The sequence below is a fragment of the Dermacentor albipictus genome, chromosome 9 (assembly GCF_038994185.2).
Source record: "Dermacentor albipictus isolate Rhodes 1998 colony chromosome 9, USDA_Dalb.pri_finalv2, whole genome shotgun sequence".
In the NCBI taxonomy this organism is placed as follows: Eukaryota; Metazoa; Arthropoda; class Arachnida; order Ixodida; family Ixodidae; genus Dermacentor; species Dermacentor albipictus.
In genome coordinates, this window is record NC_091829.1 from 99,588,930 (window position 1) to 99,609,313 (window position 20,384).

At 48.3% G+C, this 20,384-nt stretch overlaps 1 long non-coding RNA gene across 2 annotated transcripts in view; it reads left to right on the forward strand.

The window, feature by feature from the left end:
* LOC139049558 (uncharacterized) overlaps positions 1-20,384 on the forward strand; it is a 65,972-nt gene that overhangs the window by 25,431 nt on the left and 20,157 nt on the right. Inside the window, exons 4-6 of one of the 2 annotated variants that reach the window (XR_011508399.1) lie at positions 6,369-6,577; positions 10,933-11,143; positions 12,484-12,692. This is a non-coding gene — a long non-coding RNA (uncharacterized lncRNA). Of the gene's footprint in view, positions 1-6,368; positions 6,578-10,932; positions 11,144-12,483; positions 12,693-20,384 lie in introns of those variants that run through there. The other variant, XR_011508398.1, reaches the window with a different exon arrangement.

A 20,384-nucleotide genomic window follows, 5' to 3' on the forward strand; every position in this document is an offset into this window, starting at 1 on the left:
GACTTGCACGATGGAAATGTGTGTACTTCACACACCCCGCGCCTTGCATGCACTCCGCCACATCCTCATGGTTCCATTTGTCAATGATTAGCGACAGTAGCTCAGTACTTGCATCCCTGAACCCTCGATCACTAGTCTTATCGCAAGCACTGAGGACTCAGTTGAAGTCACCCATGATAATATGCTGTTTATCAAAACTGAGACGCTGCTCAACGCTTCGGAAAAAAAATCCTTTCATCCACAACATTTGGTGCGTGCAAACATAAAACACGCCATTCTGTATCGCTGAGTGGGAAATCGACAGCAGCACACCGACCTGACAAGCACGAGAAATCAGGATGAACGACCAGAGCCGGCAACTTCTTAATAAAAAGCATACAAGCCTTTATTTTAACGCGACAGCGTTAAGTAGCTTGTGTCGCAGAAAAGCCGGTGTCGTCGGCGTCGGCTCAGGCGTGCGGCGCTTGCTCAGGCGCACATTTCGTTGTCGCGCCGAAGGCTGCGTTGCTCGACGCTCACCGCGTCCGATGCGGGGGGCGACGCCGCGAGCGACGGCGCGAGTTGGAGCGCCGTTTCTCCGCTGTCGTGACGTCACGGTGTCACGTGGTATAGAAAAATCAGCCTCGTATGGGCACCAGCTCACACGTCGGTCCCAGGCAACGAGGCGGCACACTTCCTAGCCCGAGATCTCTACTTCCGGGCAGGAACAGAGCCGCCCGCTTGCAAGGGACTAGACGAGAGACTACAGACCTACACAGAAATAATTGAAAACTATAAGCTTCAGCGTAGAACTGTCCCCCCTCCGGACAAGGAGCTCGGAAATAGAGAGGCGAGAGCCTGGCGCAGACTGCAAGCAGGAAACTACATAAATCCAGTATGGGCGTCCCACGTACTGAAAGACGAAGATATAGACGATAAATGTAAGAGATGCGGGGAGAGGGGGACCCTCGACCATATAATCTGGCAATGCGTAGACTCCCCAGGTGTCAAGGAAGGAATAAATAGTAGAGAAGCCTGGGACACCCTTCTGCAAAGCGCGGACCCCGCCATGCAGAGGAGAGCCATCCATCTGGCGGCAGAGGCCGCGAAGAGTCAGCAACTCTTTGCCTGCATCTAGTCGCGGAGACACCCACCCCTGTCCCTAGGCCTGCGCGCCAGGGACAGGGAGTAGGGGGTCTCCTTCTCTGATGGAAATAAAAGTTTTTGGAACGGAACGGAACGGTATTGAAGGCGACACCGCCGCGCCTGAGGAGCTGGGTTGAGCTCTCGTAATATGCTTCGCATAAAAGGACACAACCATCAGATGTGCCGATGGCATGGCTTACAATAGCATGGAATCTAGACGTGCAACGTCGCACCATACTCCCGGTCTCTTCCTCCCCGTCAACTTTTGTTTCCTGCACGGCCAATACATCAATGTCGTGCTCCGTTAAAAGCTGATACACTTGACTTTGCTTTTTCTTTCCTGCCAAGCGCCTGACATTAGGTGTAGCTAACTTCAACGGAGATGCAGGCGCCATTTTCGCAAGGAAGTGAAGAGGCCGAGAGCATGGTGCTTACCCTCCGCGTCTAGCGCGTGGCTAGACGCCATCGTTGATGCCGGAGCCGCCCTGTGCAGGCTCCGAACCTTGCAGCGTAGGTGCGGCATCGCCGGTTCGCCTCTCAGACGAAATGTTAGAGAGAGAGAAAAAAAAATTACCGACGATTACGTTACTCCCTAATGCGAAATTTGAGCGCAGCAAATAAGCTGTTTCACCTTTTCGATAGATTGAGGCAAATAAATCGAGCAACACATGTATGCGCTATCACAGAATTTTTTTTTCACACGTATTCCTTTAACAAAGACTCCACTAACAGTTCTTGACAGTCATGAAGGAAGCTTTGTGGTCGGAGAAACAGACTGATATATGTTCGACTTGGTACACCAATGCTTGATTCTCAAAGACGAGATCTATACAAGTGCCTCGCGAGGTTGTCACAGCCGTGGGACGCGTTACGATGGCTCTCTGATTGCCACCGCACAGGGCGAACGGCAGCGGCAATTTCGGCTCGGACGGTGCACATATACAGATCCGCCGCCACCGATCTGGCTCTCTGATTGCCACCGCACAGGGGTTGCATTGGAGGAGGAGCGAAGAAAGGAATTAAGTTCGAGCCGGCGCTTTGACAACCGGAGACTCGCAGGAAGAGGGGGAGGGGGGCGGCGTGTACACCCAGCGGCAAACGATGGGGGCAGAAGCGCGCGCAGCAAGCGGACAACACGATAAAGGGAGGAGGGAAGAGATAGCAGCGACTGACTGATGCCACTGACGCCGATAGTGAGTCAACCCCAGCTGCGGAGTTGGTTTTAGGGACAACGCCGCCGATGCCGACACAAACAATATGATACCCTCGCTTCCGCAGCGCTAAGAACCAGGTCTAGCCGTGGGAAGGTGGTCACGTATTCGTCGACGTGCCGGGGCCTACGTGAAATAACCGGCGCGTCGGCAACTGAAGAGCACCCTATCCGCCACACAAGAACAGGGGGGGGGGGGGGACCCTTTCCTCCTCTTTCTGCATGGCGGCGACGGTGTTCTATGCAGTCACGTTATCTTGACTCTCTAGCGGCGTCAGCGGCATCCAGCGGTATCAGTCGGTCGCTGCTAGCGCTGGGGGGATGAAAGGGGGGCGGAGCTGGTTACGAGGCCGACGACGACGCGAAACCCAGGAACGGACGCCAAAGAGCTGCGCTATAAAAAAACTTTTTTACGCCAGCGTCCGGCGCTCAACCCTAGTCGGTCAGCTACCAGTCCTCACCCAACACGTCTCTGACGTGCTGGATAAGCACCGGCAGGAGAATGTTGCATGGGGTGGTGGAATGATGCAGTCCGTCCATCACCGTGGCTTGATGTTAGTGGGAATGTTAGGGCTGACTACAGTTTGGGTTAAGTGTGAGGGCAATGCCATAGACAATGTTCTAGGGACGGATATTCCATGCAGTTCGGGCATTTCGGTTGCCCAGGTAGGCCTTGAATATAGTGAGGGAAAAGACGAGTCACTATTGAGTTTGTTTGAAGTCTTCGGAGAATAGCGCTGTCTTCTCGCGAAAGGTTAGCAGGGGGAGTAATAAAGGCGACGGCTTTGGCGCGAAGTTGCTTTAAAAGTGATCTGCGCTCCTTGTGCAAAGTCTTTCTGTGTTCTCTTGGGCTGAATTTGAATGGCCTTACGCAGGGGTACCCGGAAAACTAACTACGCGGGTGAGCTCATGAGCGCGGGAGTTCCCTCCCATGCCTTGGTGCCCAGGTATCCACTGCAAGGTAACACAGACCGAAGGGTGTGCATCCAAGTGACATTGAAGTAGGCTGTGTATATGCTCAGGTAGCAAGTTGTCGCGAAACATGCGGCATGCATCTTGGCTATCGGTGCGAATTACGATGCGTTGGGTAGGATGATGAGGCCGGGTGACTGCTTCGAGAATAGCAAGAGCCTCTGTGTCCGATGGGCCGGGGGCTCCTGTGTGTGCGTTTACATGCTCATAGTCAGGGCCGACTGCTGCAGTTAGACATCGACCCTCAGAGTGACTAGCGTCCGTATAATAATACGTAGGTTCAGACGAAACGTTACGTCGCTGCCGGAGACTGGCCCGCCAGGCTTGAGTTGTTTTTGCAGGCGGCTCCTCCACGCTGGAGGCTGCCACCTTATCCCCTACGTTGCCGGTGTGGACATAAGGACGCTGGCCTGGCGCGGAGACGCTGACTGCGCGGCTGCCGCTCAGGTCCGCGTTCGGCGGGCTGTTCGCTGGTTCGACGACCTTGGGTGGCGGAACGCTCTTCCCATTCTCCGACGCCTTCGCCCGAGACGCAGGCAATTTCTTCTCCTCGGGATGCGTCTCTCCGTTGCTTGACGTGGTGTTGTCACCACTGGCAAGCCCCAACGGGTCGGTCATTCCTGCTGGCTTGCCCACTTCCTCGCCTCCTTTCGCTGCCTCTTCCGCCTCATCGACGTCCATCAGCAGCTCCGTCGACTTCCCTTGCGATGCCGGCTCCGTAGCCACCGCGTATGTGCGGACACAATCGCTGTCGACGTGACCATAGCGTCTGCATTTTGAGCACCGTAGCACCTTGCATTCACGTCGAACGTGGCCCCTACCACGGCAGCGCAGGCACTGCATAGGCCGCCCAGGCACCACCACAAGGGCCAACTCTCCTGCAACGCGTAGCTGGTGAGGTATGTCATCGACCTCAAACCGGGTTTCAGCTTCAGGAGCACGGCCCTCGTTCTGGACCCCTTCTCCTTGACGCCTGAGACGCGCCAACACTCCCGGGTCACATCGGATACGTTTGCCGTGAGCAGCGAGAGCCATCCGAATGTCGTCGTCTGCCAAGCCGTGAAACATCCAGTGCAGCCGTAGTTTCGCCAGTTGGTAATCTGGATCGAAGGTAATGCATCGGCGTCCTTTTATTTCCACTTCCTTGAGAGCGGCCAGCTTCTTAGTTGCTTCGGTGCTGTTGAGAGTCACCGCCCAAACATGCTTGATTTGGCACGCCCCCAACGCCACCACATGGGGAAGCGCACCAGCGTTGGATAGGGCATCCTGGAAGTCCTCAAAACTATAGGGCCTTAATCGTACGTCGCCGTGCAAAAACACTCTGTTAACCACAACACGTTTCACTTGAGTGCACTTCTATCCGAAACCGCTTTGAATCAGATGATGTTTATTTATCCTATGAGGGCATGTAGCCAGGGCTCCGTATTGCAAAAAAGTACGCAGAAACTCCACTGGAACTGTCAAAGCGTGCATAGGCCTACCCTCAAATTTAAGTTGGCACACCCCCAAATATCAGCTTGACCTTCTACCAAATTTGAGTTGTCCCACGCTCGAATTTCACTTTGTCCCACCTCCAGATTTCTAAATCTTTCACGTCGGCCCACACCAAAATATTAAGCTGGTGGCCCAACGAGGAACCTAAATTGGCCCACCCCCGAATTGATGTTGGCCCGCCCCAAATTTCAAGTTGGCCCACCCCGAATTTCAAGTTGGCCCACCCTCATATTTCGATTTGGCCGACTACCAAATTTCGAGTTGGCGCACCCCAAATTTCATGTTGGCCCACCTCCAAAGTTCATGTTAGTCCAGCCTCCAATTTAAATTGGCCCACTCCCGAATTTGTTGGCCTACACCGAAATTTCATGTTGGCCCACCCCTACTATAGGCTTCCCCATGCATGTTCTGTGGACCCTATGTATCTGTATGCTTATATTCTCTAATCAATCTTCTTTCGATTCTTCCTCATCGGTGATAAAGCTACCAATCATCTACATTTACACTATTACAAGCTTTATAACGATTAAATGTCGTAACGTCGCACACCGCGCATTTTTTGCCAGATACAAGGCATTAAAATTTCGCGTGGCGGACCCATCTTCGTACGGTAGTCGCCATAGAATGCTTACCCATTAAAATACGCTGGGAGTGCCTAATACCAAGCGGGCACATGTTGGTCCTTCCATATTTCGAAGGTGCTAGCGTACCAGGTGCGGTTTGCAAGCAGCAGACGCTGCGTTGCAGGCCCCGCCTGTTGCGCATCCACCTGGCGTGGCAGGCAGTCCACAGCCGCTTGCCTATCAGCCGTGTCTGCTTATTCTGGCCACCAGTAAATGGCGCTACAAGCGTACGTGCTTCCCTTTGTTCCCTGTTGATGGCACTCTAAGCAGCCTCCGCAGAGCACAGGCCACGCGCTCGCGTGTTTCCTTTAATAAAGGACCACCCTGTTCATTAACGCAAAGCGCCTCTATCAGATGCGACGTTCTGATAACGGTGAAGAACATCGCAGCGAAAACTGAATCATTAAACTAGCTCTTTATTGGGCGGATCTAAGCTCACAACAGCACGAGACACTCAAAGTACAACGATAGGGGTGAGCACAGTCGGCAATCGTCGGAATCTCATCAGCGTGCTAAGCGTGCCAGCATACTCACTGGCGCCTGCGTACCTTGTATAACCCACTGCAGAATTCGGGTCGTGCGTACAATCTGGTCAGACACAGTGCCATGAAAACAGACAACGAACAGAACCACCGATACCATTCGAGAAACTTCCGATATATGGAAGCGCATCCTCCGCCGAGCGATAACGTGCAACGTATGGTAGTGGCTGAAAAGCGGTCACCGGAAAAAGATGAACAAGTGTATGTGTCGACATGCCGTCAATCTGTAAGTGCCATTTCGTTCGGAACACCACATATACAGTTTCATCCATGGCTAAATTGCACATTCTTATTTTTTCATGTGGAAAACATTTGACACTAAGTGAATGAGATCATGCGATGGTTGAACGTTAACTTTTTTTAATTTATATTCAAACGGAAGGGCTTTTTTACGTCGCGCAGGCGCTGCTACAGTCTTCGTCGCAAATTCTTCACGCATCAGCAGACGGCAGACTATTTCAAGCCGGTAGCCATTGACTTCCCCATGACGTGGCCACAGAGGATGACAGCCTGACCCCTACAGCCGAACTATTTCGCCGATAGCGACGTTCCGCATTGACAACCCTGCATCAGTCGTAAGATGTGGAGTTGCTGAAGTTGTCAAAATGTAGGTATGCCACTTTCGTTTTATTTCTAGAACAGGTGCCTCGAATTTTGAAATTTGCAGTTTCAGTTAAAATACTACGCGGTCAGACATACCTATACCATTCATATGAGACGCAACGCACACACAGCCGGAGTTACCAAAACTACTACCGCCCGGGCTTTTCAATGACGCAGCCTAGAATAAATTTCCTCGTGACCCAGCATAACCAAAGCCCGAACAGCGCTTCCACCCGAGTCATCGAAGCGTATCAGATCGGAAACTGAATCTCGATACTTGCACAGGCCTTGGATATCAGCGCACAAAGCGATCTGTCATGCCGATGGCTTGCGTTTAATAGATGGCGGCGAAATGTGAAAACACTCGTCTATGCAGACTTGGGTGCACGTTAAAAAATCCCAAGTGGTCCGAATTTCCGGAGTCCCCCACTACTTCGTGCCTCATAATCAGATCGTGGTTTTGGCACGTAAAACACCATAATATCGTTGCGTGAAATACACCAGTAGGCCTTTTGGGCTGTGGACATGTACACGCGGCAAGCACGTGTAGCACGAAACTGGCTTGTGAAGAACCGATGCGTAAGTTATGCGTGTACGAACAAGTTTACAGCATTAAGAGCGCGTTTGCGCAGGCACTTACCGAGGATCAACAAAAGTCAAATAGGTTTCGGGCTTAACATCTCCCAATGCTCTACTTTCTATCACAGCGAACTCCGTCGTAGAGAACTCCGGCTTGTGTGTTATCGTCTGTGGTTCGTTACCACGCGCTAAAACCATGCTCTGCAAGCTTCACTGCCCAAAATCTCACAGTCCTGCACATGCCCTGCAATAGAAACACAGAGGAAAAAGTATTTCATTTCTGCATATCGCTAAAATATTCCTCTTCACCCGAAATTCTTTCTCAGCAATGAACCGCTTTTTAAACCGAAATTAGTCTTAGCGTTTTTAGCTGAAACAGACACTCTGGCAATCATTTGGCCAGGACATTTTTAGCTCACGTATAACAGCCCTGTACTGAAAGGCTTTCTTGAAGCTAAAGTGTCAATGCTATGTTTTACTGCATCGTGCTTTTTAACGAAACCCCATTAACATAGCCCACAGCACTACTTAGAGTTATTCTTTTAGCAACTATATATTTTACGCCATCCACAGCGACCGATTTTAGGCCTTTTTACAGCCACGTCACATATACCATGAGAAATTCATTGTCTAATTCATTGCCTGCACCATTCACAATGCACCGTTAACATTACCTCTGTCATGGCGCTCTTTGGCCATACCTGGCCCTTGCGCTATAACACACCACACATCATCATCAAGATAAACTGACCTAATTCAATGCAGCATATGGTTTCGGCACTCACTCTTTTTGAGGCTGGGTTTCGATGTGGCGGTCATAAATCCTCACCTTTATGGTAATACACAGGCAACTCTCCCTGTCGCTGGCGTGGACTGTCGTCGCTTCAGAAAGCGTGCTCCTAGATATCTGGTGTATCCTACAGAGGGACACTGTGTACACCTGCATATGCACATGGTGTACATTTTCTGCCTGAAAAAGCATTAAAACGGTCAACAAGGCACAAGAAACCTGCATAGTAGCCGGTGCTATAACGGCGACAACGATGGTCCACACTGCTCTGCTGATATGTCCACATACGACAATCCTGAGGCGCTGCTTTTTTTTCCTGTCTCTATCTCACTGTGTGCATCTTGTGCGCTGCTTTCGTTGTACAGGGTGGTCCTTTATGAAAGGGAACACGCGAGCGCGTGGCCCGTGCTCTGTGGAGGCTGCTTAGAGCGCCAGCATGTGGCAGCAAGGAGAAGCACGTCTGCTTGTGACGTCATCTGCTGGCGGCCAGAATAACCAGGCGTGGCTGATAAGCAAACGCCTGCTGGAATCAGCTGGAATCCCTCCCCCCTCTTCGTATGTCTGTTGGGTAAGGAGCGGGGCCTGCACCTCAATGCCTGCTGCTAGCAAACCGCGTTGTATACGCAAGTGCACTGGAAACGTGGAAGCGTCAATATATGCCCGGTAGTTATTAGGCACTCCTGGCGTACCCATATTAATGCGTAAGCATTCTAGGCCTTCTTCCCTCGCAACATTATCCGTCCGTCAGTCCGTCCGTCCAGTTTTCTGCCTCTAACGCGTGACAGGATGCATTGCATGCATGAATACACCTGAAGTGCTATGGAGGTGTATATGAGAATGCCTTATAACTACGTATGACTAATGATATTGATGATATTGACTATACATAGTGAGCGCTGAGAGGTATAAGTGTAAGTAAGGTGGACTAGACTAATAAAATTAGTTACGATAGAATTAGTCAAGTCTAAAGGCGAATAATAGAGGGTAACTAGGAATATTGCGGCTAATTAAAACCAATTTATGTTAAATAATTAGACTAATCAAAAGTTACTAACTTTAGATCAATGGAGCCTAATGAAGCATTAAGGATGCCTTGATATTAGTTATACCTAATTAAGTAAGCTTAATTAATAATTACATATATAAACGTCGTTGTCGTAACTTTCACTAAGATTAAGTAATTCAGCAAACGTCGTCAATACAGAAATAACTAAGATTAGATTAGATTATGGAGTTTTACGTGCCAAAAGCACTTTCTGATTATGAGGCACGCCGTAGTGGGGGACTCCGGAAATTTTGACCACCTGGGGTTCTTTAACGTGCACCTAAATCTAAATACACGGGTGTTTTCGCATTTCGCCCCCATCAAAATTCGGCCGCCGTGGCCCAGAAATAACTAAGCATGAATAATAACTAACAACGTAATTACGTTTATTTACCTAACCTTACGTTTCACTTGAGTGCACATCTCACCGAAACCACTTCGAATCAGATGACGTTTATTCATGCTATGAGAGGATGTAGCCAGTGCTCCGTATTGCAAAAACGTACGCAGAAACTCTACTGGAGTTGTCAAAGCTTGCATAAGCGTACTCCAAAATTTAAGTTAGCCCACCCCCATATTTCACCTTGACCCACTACCATACTTGAGTTGTCCCACGTTCGAATGTCACGTTGGCCCACCTCGAGGTTTCTCAAAATTTCAGGTTGGCCCACCCCCAAATTTTAAGCTGGTGGCCCACCGGGAAACTTAAATTGGCCCACCCCCAAATTTATGGTGGCCTACAACCAAATATCAAGTTGGCCCACCCCTACTATAGGGTTCCCCATAGATTTTCTGTGGACCCTATGTATCTGTATGGTTTTACTCTCCAACCAATCTTTTTTCAATTGTTCCTCATTGCTGATAAAGCTACCAATCATCTACATTTACACTATAGGTTTTATAACGATTAAATGCCGTAACGTCGCACATCACGCATATTTCGCCAGAAACAAGGCATTACAAATTTCGCGTGGTGGACCCATCTTGGTACGGTACTCGCCAAAGAATCCTTACGCATTAAAATACGCTGGGAGCATCTATTACCTAGAGGGCATATGTTCATCCTTCCATGTTTCCAAGGTGCAGAGTACCAGGTGCGATTTGCTAGCAGCAGACGCTGCGTTGCAGGACCCCCCTGTTGCGCATCCACCTGGCGCGGGAGGCAGTCCACAGCCGCTTGCTATCAGCCGTGTCTGCTTATTCTCGCCTCCACTAGATGGCGCTACAAGCGTACATGCTTCACTTTGTTCCCTGTTGATGGCACTCTAAGCAGCCTCCGCAGAGCACAGGCCACACGCTCGCGTGTTGCCTTTCATAAAGACCACCCTGTGCATTAACGCAAAGCCCCTGTATCAGATGCAACGTTCTGGTAACGGTGAAGAACATTGGAGCGAAAACTGTGAATCATGAAACTAACTCTTTATTGGACTGATCTAACCCTACAACGGAAAGTGACACTCAAAGTACAACGATAGCGGTGAGCACAGTCGGCGATCGTAGAAATCTGATCAGCGTGCTAAGCATGCCAGCATAATCGTTAGTGCCTGCGTACCTTGTATAACACACTGCAGAATTCGGGCCGCCCGTACAATCTGGTCAGACAACGTGCCATGACAACAGACAACGAATAGAACAACCGATAACATTCGAGAAACTTCCGATATATGGAGGCGCGTCCTCCGCCGAGCGATAGCGTTCAATGTTTGGTAGCGGCTGAAAAGCGGTCACCGGAAAAAGATGAACTAGTGCATGTGTCGATATTCCGTCAGTCTGTAAGTGCCTATTCATTCGGAACGCCACATGTATAGTTTCCTCCGTGGCTTTATTGCACATTCTTATTTTTTTTGTGTGGAAAACGTTTGACAGTACGTCAATCAGATCCAGCGATGGCAGAGTTTTTATTTTTTTAGTTCTATGTTCAAAGGGAATTCCTTTTTCACGTCGCGCAGGCGCTGCTACAGTCTTCGTCGCAAATCCTTCACCCAGCGGCAAACGGCCGAGTGTACTTCAAGCTGGTAGCCATCAACTTCCCCAAGACATGGCCAGAGAGGATCACAGCCCAACCTCTGCAGCCGAACTATTTCCCCAATAGCGGCGTTCCGTATCCACAACCCTGCATCAGTCGTAAGACGTGGACCTGATGAACTTGTCAGAACACAGGTATGCCAATTTCTTTTTCTTTCTGGAACAGGTGCCTCAAATTTTGAAATTTGCTGTTTCAGCTAAAATACTACGCATTTGGACATAACTATAGCATTCATATGAGACACAACGCACACACAGCCGGAGTTACCAAAACTACTAGTGCCCGGGTTTTTCAGTGACGTAGCCTTGAAATAATTTCCTCGCAAGCACAGCATCACGAGAGCGCGAACAGTGATTCCACGCGAGTTATGGAAGCGCATCAGATCGGAAACTGATTCTCGATACTTGCACGGGCCTTGGATATCAGCGCACATAGCGATCTGTCATGCCGAGGGCTTGTGTTTAATAGATGGCGGCGAAATGCGAAAACACTCGTCTACGCAGACTTGGGTGCACGTTGAAAAATCCCAGGTAGTCGAAATTTCCGGAGTCCCCCATTACTTCGTGCCTCATGATCAGATCATAGTTGGGGCACGTAAAACACCATAATATTTTTGTGTGAAATACACCAATAGGCCTCTTGGGCTGTGGACTCGTACATGTGGCAAGCACATGTAGCCCGAAACCGGCTTGTGAAGAACCGATGCGTAAGTTATGCGTTTACGAACAAGTTTACAGAATTAAGAGCGCATTTGCGCAGGCACTTACCAAGGAACAACAAAAGTCAAATAGGTTTCGGGCTTAACATCTCCCAAAGCTTATCTCACAGTGGACTCCATCGTAGAGAGCTGCGCCTTGTGTATTAACGCCTGTGGTTCGTTACCACGCGCTAAAACTATGGTGTGCAAGCCTCACTGCCCTAATTTAATGCAGCACATGGTTACGGGAATCACTCTTCTTGAGGCTCGTTTTCGATATGGCGATCATAAATCCTCACATTTATGGTAATATAGACGCGGCTCACCATGTCGCTGGCGCGGACTGTCGTCTCTTCAGACAACGGGTTCCTAGTATTCTGCTATATCCAACAGAGGGACACATCGTACACCTGCATACGCACATGGCGTACGTATTGCGCTTGAAAAAGCATTCAAACGATCAACAAGGCACAAAAAACAGCGTAGTAACCGCGACAGCAGTGGCCCCCACTGCTCGTGTGTCCACAAAAGACAATCCTGAGGCACTGTTGTTTTTCCTCTCTCTCTCTCTGTCTGAGAGAGAGAGAGGACAATGACAGTACTGTCATTGCCTCACATGGCACATTGCGCTTCACCGGCTTCACCGGCACATTGCGCTTCAATTTTCGACGATAACCGGCTGTGTTTGCAGCGATCGTTGTGCTTCGAATGTAACTTGCGTTTGTGGGCTCAGGTTCACCCAATAAAAATATAGTTAAACTATTAAACGTTTTTCAGCCATGTTTCATCATCTGGAGGAGGTGCCCGTGCATTTATGTAACGAACGCCACCGCGAAGCCGCGATCCACCACCCAAGGACAACACCAACGTTAGAAAGTACCAGAGAAATCGCTGAAGGCAGCACGGACAGCTACCAAAGTACAGATTTCTACTTGAAAAGACGAGGAAGTGCACGGCCATGACAGCAGCTATAAGGGCAGCCCCAGTGTCACCAGCATGCATCGTGCTGCAGCAGCCCACGGAAACGCCGATGTTATGCGGATAAACATATGAGGACCCGGAAAATTAGCCGGACTGGTATGAAATTTACCAAATAAAAGAGCGACGACAAGCTGCGCCATGTCTTTCTCGCATTGTAAGACGCCGACAGAACATGGCTCCAGAATCGAGAAACCATAATAACAAAGCGGCACCTGTTGCGCAGTGGCTTCCTGCAGACATTCACAAGTGTCGTGGACAAAGAGCGAACCAAAGTCGACTAAAAAGCCCAGCCCAGCTGCTCAATGAGACCATTGCAATCTTCACGAATGAGATGACCCGTCCATTTTGGCAGGATGTTCCGGAAATGTCTCAGGAGAGAAAAAAAGTCCGCTTCTTGGTACGGGGCGTCAAGCAAGAAATTTTTGCCGAAATGATCCGCAGCCCACCGAAGGCCATAGCTGAGTTCTTCAGAGAGGCAACGATGACTGAGAAAACTTGGTACATGCGCGCAAGATAATATGAACGCCAAGCGCTCACGGGGCCGCAGGGCGCCATTCAAGAACTGCGCTCTGATGACCTCCAAGAGACCATCAAGACTATTGTGCGTGAAGAACTGCGCAAGGTCTTGCCTTCGTCGCAACTACAGATGGCCTCGGTCACTGAGGGGTTCCAGGAGGAACTAAAGCGATCACGTGGAGTTCTTCAGATGCAGCTGCAATCCCCGCTACTCTAGCCAGACGCTATGACATAAGCCACCGTCACCCGCCTCCATGGTACCCCTCCGCGCCCACACCAGGGTCCTGCAGCACCAGAGTTCCGTCTTCCACCACCGCCGCTGCCAGAAAGCCCGACAGTGGCCCAGCGCAGCATCCCAAGGAAAGCCGACGCTCGGCGCACCCCCGACCACCGTCCGGTCTATCACTGCGGAGAAGCGGGTCACGTTTATCGCTTGTGCCCGTACCGTGAAATGGGACTACGAGGGTCCGCCGTCGACGCTCCATTCCGTCAGCAAGTTGAACGCCCTCACGATATCGCCCACTAGCTCGCCGCATCTCAGTGGAGCCCTCAACGACAATCCCATTCGCCGTCCCCAGGCCGCTACCTGTCGCCGTAGCACCGACCATCACTGGCCAAGCCGGCGGCCGGTCCGTCAGCCCTTATCCGGAAAACTAAAAGGAGCAGCCGATGGAGATGAGCTTGCTGTTTTCAGTTTTGTAAGACGCCGCCTTTTAAGAGCTGCAACGAGGGCTGCAGTCACCACCGGTGCTTTAACAATTCGACGAAAACGCCGAGACGGAAATGAACACCGACGCAAGCAGCGTAGGCCTCGGTGCCGTGCTAGTTTATAGAAAGCACAGAGTTGAAAGCATAATTAGCTTGCGCTAGCCGGTCACTGTCAAAAGCGCATGTGAATTATTCTACGACGGAGAAAGAGTGTCTTGCGGTCATTTGGGTTACAGTGAAATTTCGACCTTCCATATACGGCAGGCGCTTAAAAGTGGTAAGTGACCAGCTCGCCTGCGATAACTAGCAAGCTTAATGTATCCATCAGGTCAACTAGCGCGATGGAGCCACAGACTAGACCTTTGACATCACCGTGATGCGTAAGTACGGGAGGAAGCATTCTGACGGCGACTACCTTTCGCGCACCCCTATTAGCCCCGAGAACGAACACGAGCGGCGCTGCGAGCGCCGCTCGCGTGACGTCAGGGCACGGACTCGCGCCTGTCGTCTGCTACAGTTCGTGCGTTGTACGGGCGCTTTCTGCGGTGTTTTCGTTTGTTCGCCCTCGTTCTCTCTGCTTGTATACTTATGGTGGTCGTCTCAAATATATTTTTATGACGTCTTCCTTTGCGAACATTTATTCAAAGAGCTAATTTCTTAGTCAACAATGCAGCTCTCGAAGGCAACGCTACAGTGCCAGCCGAAGCGACGCAGACCAGCCCATTGCGGGTTTTTCATACGCGGATAGACAATCGCAAAAGCATAGCCTATAGGAATCCAGTTATGATACCATACCTGCCGCGGTGCAACAAGTATGTCACAAAGCTGGCTATATATGACTTCTACAGCAGTTAGGTTGATTTTATTCCGCTAAAACAGGTTTGCTCACGACGAGTAGTTCATGGTATAATATCGAATTTTTGAATTTCCTCACAGAAACGCTCGGCAGTAGCACGGTGACTTAACTAATACTGGAGCTTAGATTCTACACGCCTCACTTGCTTCTTTAACTGCTTGTCAACATTAGGCGGTTCTTCACGTGTTTATTTTTTTTAAGCGGCGGAAATTTGAAGTAAAGTTAATGAAGGCTTACAGCTATTAACAGAGTACAAATAGTAATGTACCAATATATATTCCCTTTTCCGTGCTACACGTTCAACTCACCTCTTTAGAGCGCGTTTGTTAATGATTAATAATGCATGTTATGTTCCTCTTTTTTTGTCTATGTTACCAAGTGTATATCATTTATTTATTTCAATGCCGCAGTGTGTTTTGCATTGTTATCGTGGAAATATTTCACTGTGCTTTCATACATTGTATAACTGCAATGTTTTATGGCCACTATATAGATGTAATTTATATGGCGCTTGATGTGTTACACCATGCAGCCATATTGTACCTAAGAGGGTGAGATTACCTCAAGCCGCGTCTGTGCGGCTTTTTTCCCTCATCCACCTCCATTTACCACTCCTCTGTACATGTGTGTGTGTAAATAGAAATTAATAAATCAAATCAAATCAAACTCACTTGAGAAATTCACTGGTGCTTGTTGCTTGAGGAATATACATGACGAATCTGTTTGGCAAACTGACACAGGCTGCTCGGCCCAATTTTTTTAGTGAAGTATGCCTGCTGGACCACATAGCTGCAGCCAGAAAGCAGTCGAAGCGTCAATGACTAGTAGTATGGGACATATTGAAGATATCGAAATTCCCCCTGTGGAGAGTCAGAAATCAAGTGAAAGTATATGCAATGCTTGTGGTGCTTTCTTTATGAATGTTTGCGATTGGATTGGAGCAAACTTAAATTAGCCTGCAAGGTTCTCTTTTAAGTACCGACGAAGCGAATAGTTATCCGTTTGTATAACTAAATAACGCTGGATCGAGACATGGTGAGACAAAAGGTGCTTGAATTTTCCTATTGTAGGCAATCTAAGCTGCGTAGTAGTAGCTCGAGAATACTTTAGCCATTCCAGTTGGCACTGTAAAAAATGCTTTATGGTTTTAATTCGAAGTTGAAGTGAACTGATGGGTTTCGCGAACATAGCGTGCCTCGCCATACGGACAGTCGATTGCTACCGTTACGTGATCAGGGGTGTGCCATATTGTCAATAAAGGCTACTGAGGGCCACTATGATACATTTCATCACTTTCAGTGGAGTGGCTGTCGATCTAAACAACGAAACTTTTCTCTCAGGTGATTGCTACTATGGTGTTTGTGAATTAACTATGTAAATACTCTACATGACACGCCGTCGTGTTAGCAGCCATGAGCAATTCGTTTTTTGGAGACCTGTTTCAGAGGGGGATGAAAGTAGCAGCAAACATTTTCATAAGAAATGCGCGCCTAACTATTTTTTTACGCATTAATGAATGGCCATATTTGAATAGAACAACACACCAGAGTAATAGGAATCATGATGACAGCTTCGCTGGGCAGTGTCTTTCTAACATCGGATAACATGTTGACGCCAATTACCAAATTTTTCTTCCACGTAAAATGCAATACCTCTCATAGCTAAATACTAAAGGAATGTTAAGTGTTTAGCGAAGTATCATACACAACTTCGCGCGTTGAATTTGCAGATATTCTTTTTTTAGTCAAAATTTACCGATAGACACGGCGCATATATGCATTGCAAAAACTTGTAGACCCCTTTAACGCTACTTAGCTTGCGATATCCAAGTCGCAAAGTTTCTCGACTCACACGCTTTTGAAGAAGAAACTGTGGTTAAGGTATTGCAGCTGAAAGAAGCCGACTTATTCTTCAATACGTACGGCTCGAGCCACCTATACCCCAAGCATACACGAAGGGAACGAGCGCGCGCGGCAGCCGAGCGAGCCGGAGCGAGCGGCGTCCTGGCCGTGACGTCACTCGCAAGAGGGCGCCATTCCTCTTTCTCGCGGCTAATTAACCCGCCACTGCAAGGTGAACTCGACAACGACGCCTTTCTAGGAACAATAACTGCAGACAACACCGCGCAACAGCAATGAGCAAATGCAGAGTTATGACGCTTTGTCGAGCACTTACAAGGATATACCGACGTTGCCCTTCGAGTATTTAACCCTGTATTAAAACGCAACAGCGTTAAGGAGGACGTGTCGCAGAAAAGCCGGTGTCGTCGGCGTCGGCGGCTTTGGCTGTGAGCGAAAAATGGCGGAAGGTAATTCATAAATAAAAACAACTTACAAGATGGCCTGAGTGGGAATCGAACCAGGGTCTCCGGAGTGTGAGACGGAGACGGTACTACTCAGCCATGAGTTTTTTTTTCTTTATTGCCTGTTTTGTGCTTCTATATCAAACAACAAATGACATTTGAGAAAACAAGGCAAATTTGCAAGTTTTCAGCACCAAGTGTCAGCTTTATAGGGCTGACTATTTTAGAATTCTTTGAGCGCGGTCAAGGGTTCCACCCTTGGCAGCCACGCAGGTACACAATCGTGTGCTTTCTGAATTTCCACAAATCTCGACATGCATTCTCGGAAACGCATTCCTGCAGGCCGAGCATCCGGATCGCAGTGATAGCCCGCCATACGGGCGCGCCATAGACAGTGAAGGCCAACTAGCATAATAAGGTCAAATGGCAGTCCATCATCGTTTTCTATAGATAAATATCTAATACCCTGTGGATCTAAAGGAAAGTCCTTTTTGATAGTCCTCTGAAGTACATCCCAAAAGAAGACACCCGCCCAACAATCTAGAAATACATGATCTATAGTTTCTGGTTTCTTACAGATCAAGCAATGCGAGCCCCAGGGTAAGAAAAACCCACGATCTTCTAAAAAGGTTTTGACATTCAACGTACCCGTGTGAAGCTTAAAAAAGAAAGACTTCGTCTCTGGCGTTACTGGTATTCTTTTCACCCGCTTAAGCACGTCTTGCCCTTGGCCTCCACTGTATATGGCCCTATACATTGGCACACGGAGAACTACATCGCATACATCTTTGTACAATGTTTTACGTTTCACTGAAAAAAGGTACTCATTTGAATATCTGACGGACAAAAAACGTACACTTAAAATAACTTCTCTAAGGAATCCACAAACCGGACCGCTCATATTGTCTGTGCAGACTACATAGCTAGGTAACGCGCTCCTTAGCCTCACTTGGCACACCGTGCGCAAGAAAGGATCGCTTAATTCGCGGAAAAATAAAAACCGGTTTACGACCTGTCGTATAAAAAGGTGCGTCATTCCCAAACCTCCGTCTTTAACTCGCCTGAACAAATTCGTTCGACTGCATCGTTCCCAATTCGAAGCCCACACAAATACTGCGAATACTCGGTGCAACTTCTGTATATTTACCCTTGAACAATGCAATACCTGCATTACATACCATATTTTTGCGACAAAAAATAGATTGCAGACTGTAGCTCTTGCAAACATTGACAGATGTCCACCTTTCCACTTGTTCGCTTTTATCTGTGTTTCTCTTGTTTGATCTTGCCAATACTCATCGTTATTTTTGTAATATTCCAGTGGGACGCCTAGGTATTTAACGGGTGTCGTCAGCCACTTGACATTGGCGAAAGTGACAGGGGTGGAAGGCCATTCTCCGTGCCAGAAGCCAAGACACTTTCCCCAGTTTACCATGCTTCCAGTTACCTTGCCAAAACCCTTCACTACAGCGATAGCTGCAGCTACACTCTCTTTATCTGTACAACAAACTGCGACGTCATCCGCATACGCCAGAATTTTAACTTCCGATGCATTTTATCTGAAGCCGTGAATGTTGCTGCTTTCAATGATCGCTAGGCACATTGTTTCTATGTATATACTGAACAGAAGGGGGCTCAGGGGGCAGCCCTGGCGTACAGAACGCTTTAGGTTAATGGGGGCCCCCACTGACTTGTTAACAATGAATCGCGTAGTGCAGTTCCGGTACGCCAAAGCTACCCCATCTCTAATGATGGATCCGACATTAATGTGGTCAAGGATGTCAAGCAAAATACCATGAGGTACACAATCAAAAGCTTTCTCGAGATCGAGCTGTAGAATTGCTACCCCTGCTTGCATAATGTCGCAGCACTCCAGCACACACCGCATCTTATGTATATTAGTCACAATCGAACGCACCATAATTCCACATGTTTGGTGAGGACCAACCAATTCCTTAATTACTTTCTGTAGCCGCCTTCCTAGCACTTTCATCAAGATTTTATAATCACAGTTAATGATATAGGCCTGTATGAGGAAACCAATTTTAACTTCTCTGTCTCTTCTGTCTTTGGTATTAATACAGTATGAGCTCCCCCAAAAGACCGGGGCAGGAAATTTAGTTCGTAAGCCTCATTAAAAAGAACTGTAAGCAGATGAGACAATTCTTTTTTAAACGTTTTGTAAAACGAAGCGCTCAGACCGTCAGGCCCTGGCGACTTGCCGAGATTCAGGTTATCTATAGCCTTTTCTACTTCCGTTTGTGATATGGGTGATTCCAACTCTGTTCTGGTGTCATCTTGCAGTCGTGGCATTCTCTCAAGAAATTCTTCTTTAAACCTCTCTGCATTCACAGGTCTAGAAGCAAAAAGCGCTTCGTAATGTCGAGCAAAAGCACGTCCTATGCTGTCATTGTCTGTCATTACTATCCCGTTATCTTAAATAACATCTATATGGTTCCGCCGGACGCGACATTTTTTGAGTCCAAGTGAGCGTTTTGTTGGACATTCATCTATAGCCATCGCTTCTACCCTGGCTCTCACTTGCGCTCCGCGATAACGGTTCTCATCATAAAGCTCCAGTTTCTGTTTGATACTACGCAGATCTTCGGCATACACACCTGGCGTTTCGCATTCAAGCGCTGTTAGCTTTTCAAAAATCGTCTTGAGCTCTTTCTCCTTCTTTTTGGCTTCAAACAATAAAATGCTGGATCTTTCTATCACTTTAATTTTTATCTGTTGTTTGAAGATTTCCCACTGCTCTCCTATTCTTTCCCCACTATCTTCATGGATATTCTTAATTGCACGAATCACAGCTTCATTGAAAGATTCATCCCTTAATAAATTGGAATTCAATTTCCATTGCTCCCATGAAAAACTCTTTCTCTCTTTCCTTGATCCTATTTGACATTTCACAAGGCAGTGATCAGTAAAAGAAATTGGCGAAACACCATAACTGCGGCAGTTTGGGATCGTATCCAGTGACAGGTACAGTCGGTCCAAGCGGGCATGGCTGTTGCCCTGAAAATGAGTGTACTTCACAGCTCGGGAGCCCTCTAGGCACTCTGCAATATCCTCTAGCTCATGATCTGCAATCATTTGTGACAATACATCACTGCTTTTGTCTCTAAGCATTCTTCCAGTTGACCTATCACTTGAGTTCAAAACGCAATTAAAATCCCCAACCAAAACAAGCTGCTTAGCAATGCACAAACACTGTCTTAGGTTAGAAAAGAAATTAACGCGTTCTTGCGCCACACTTGGAGCATAAACACTCATAACACGCCATGCGATATCACTATATGTGAAATCACACAG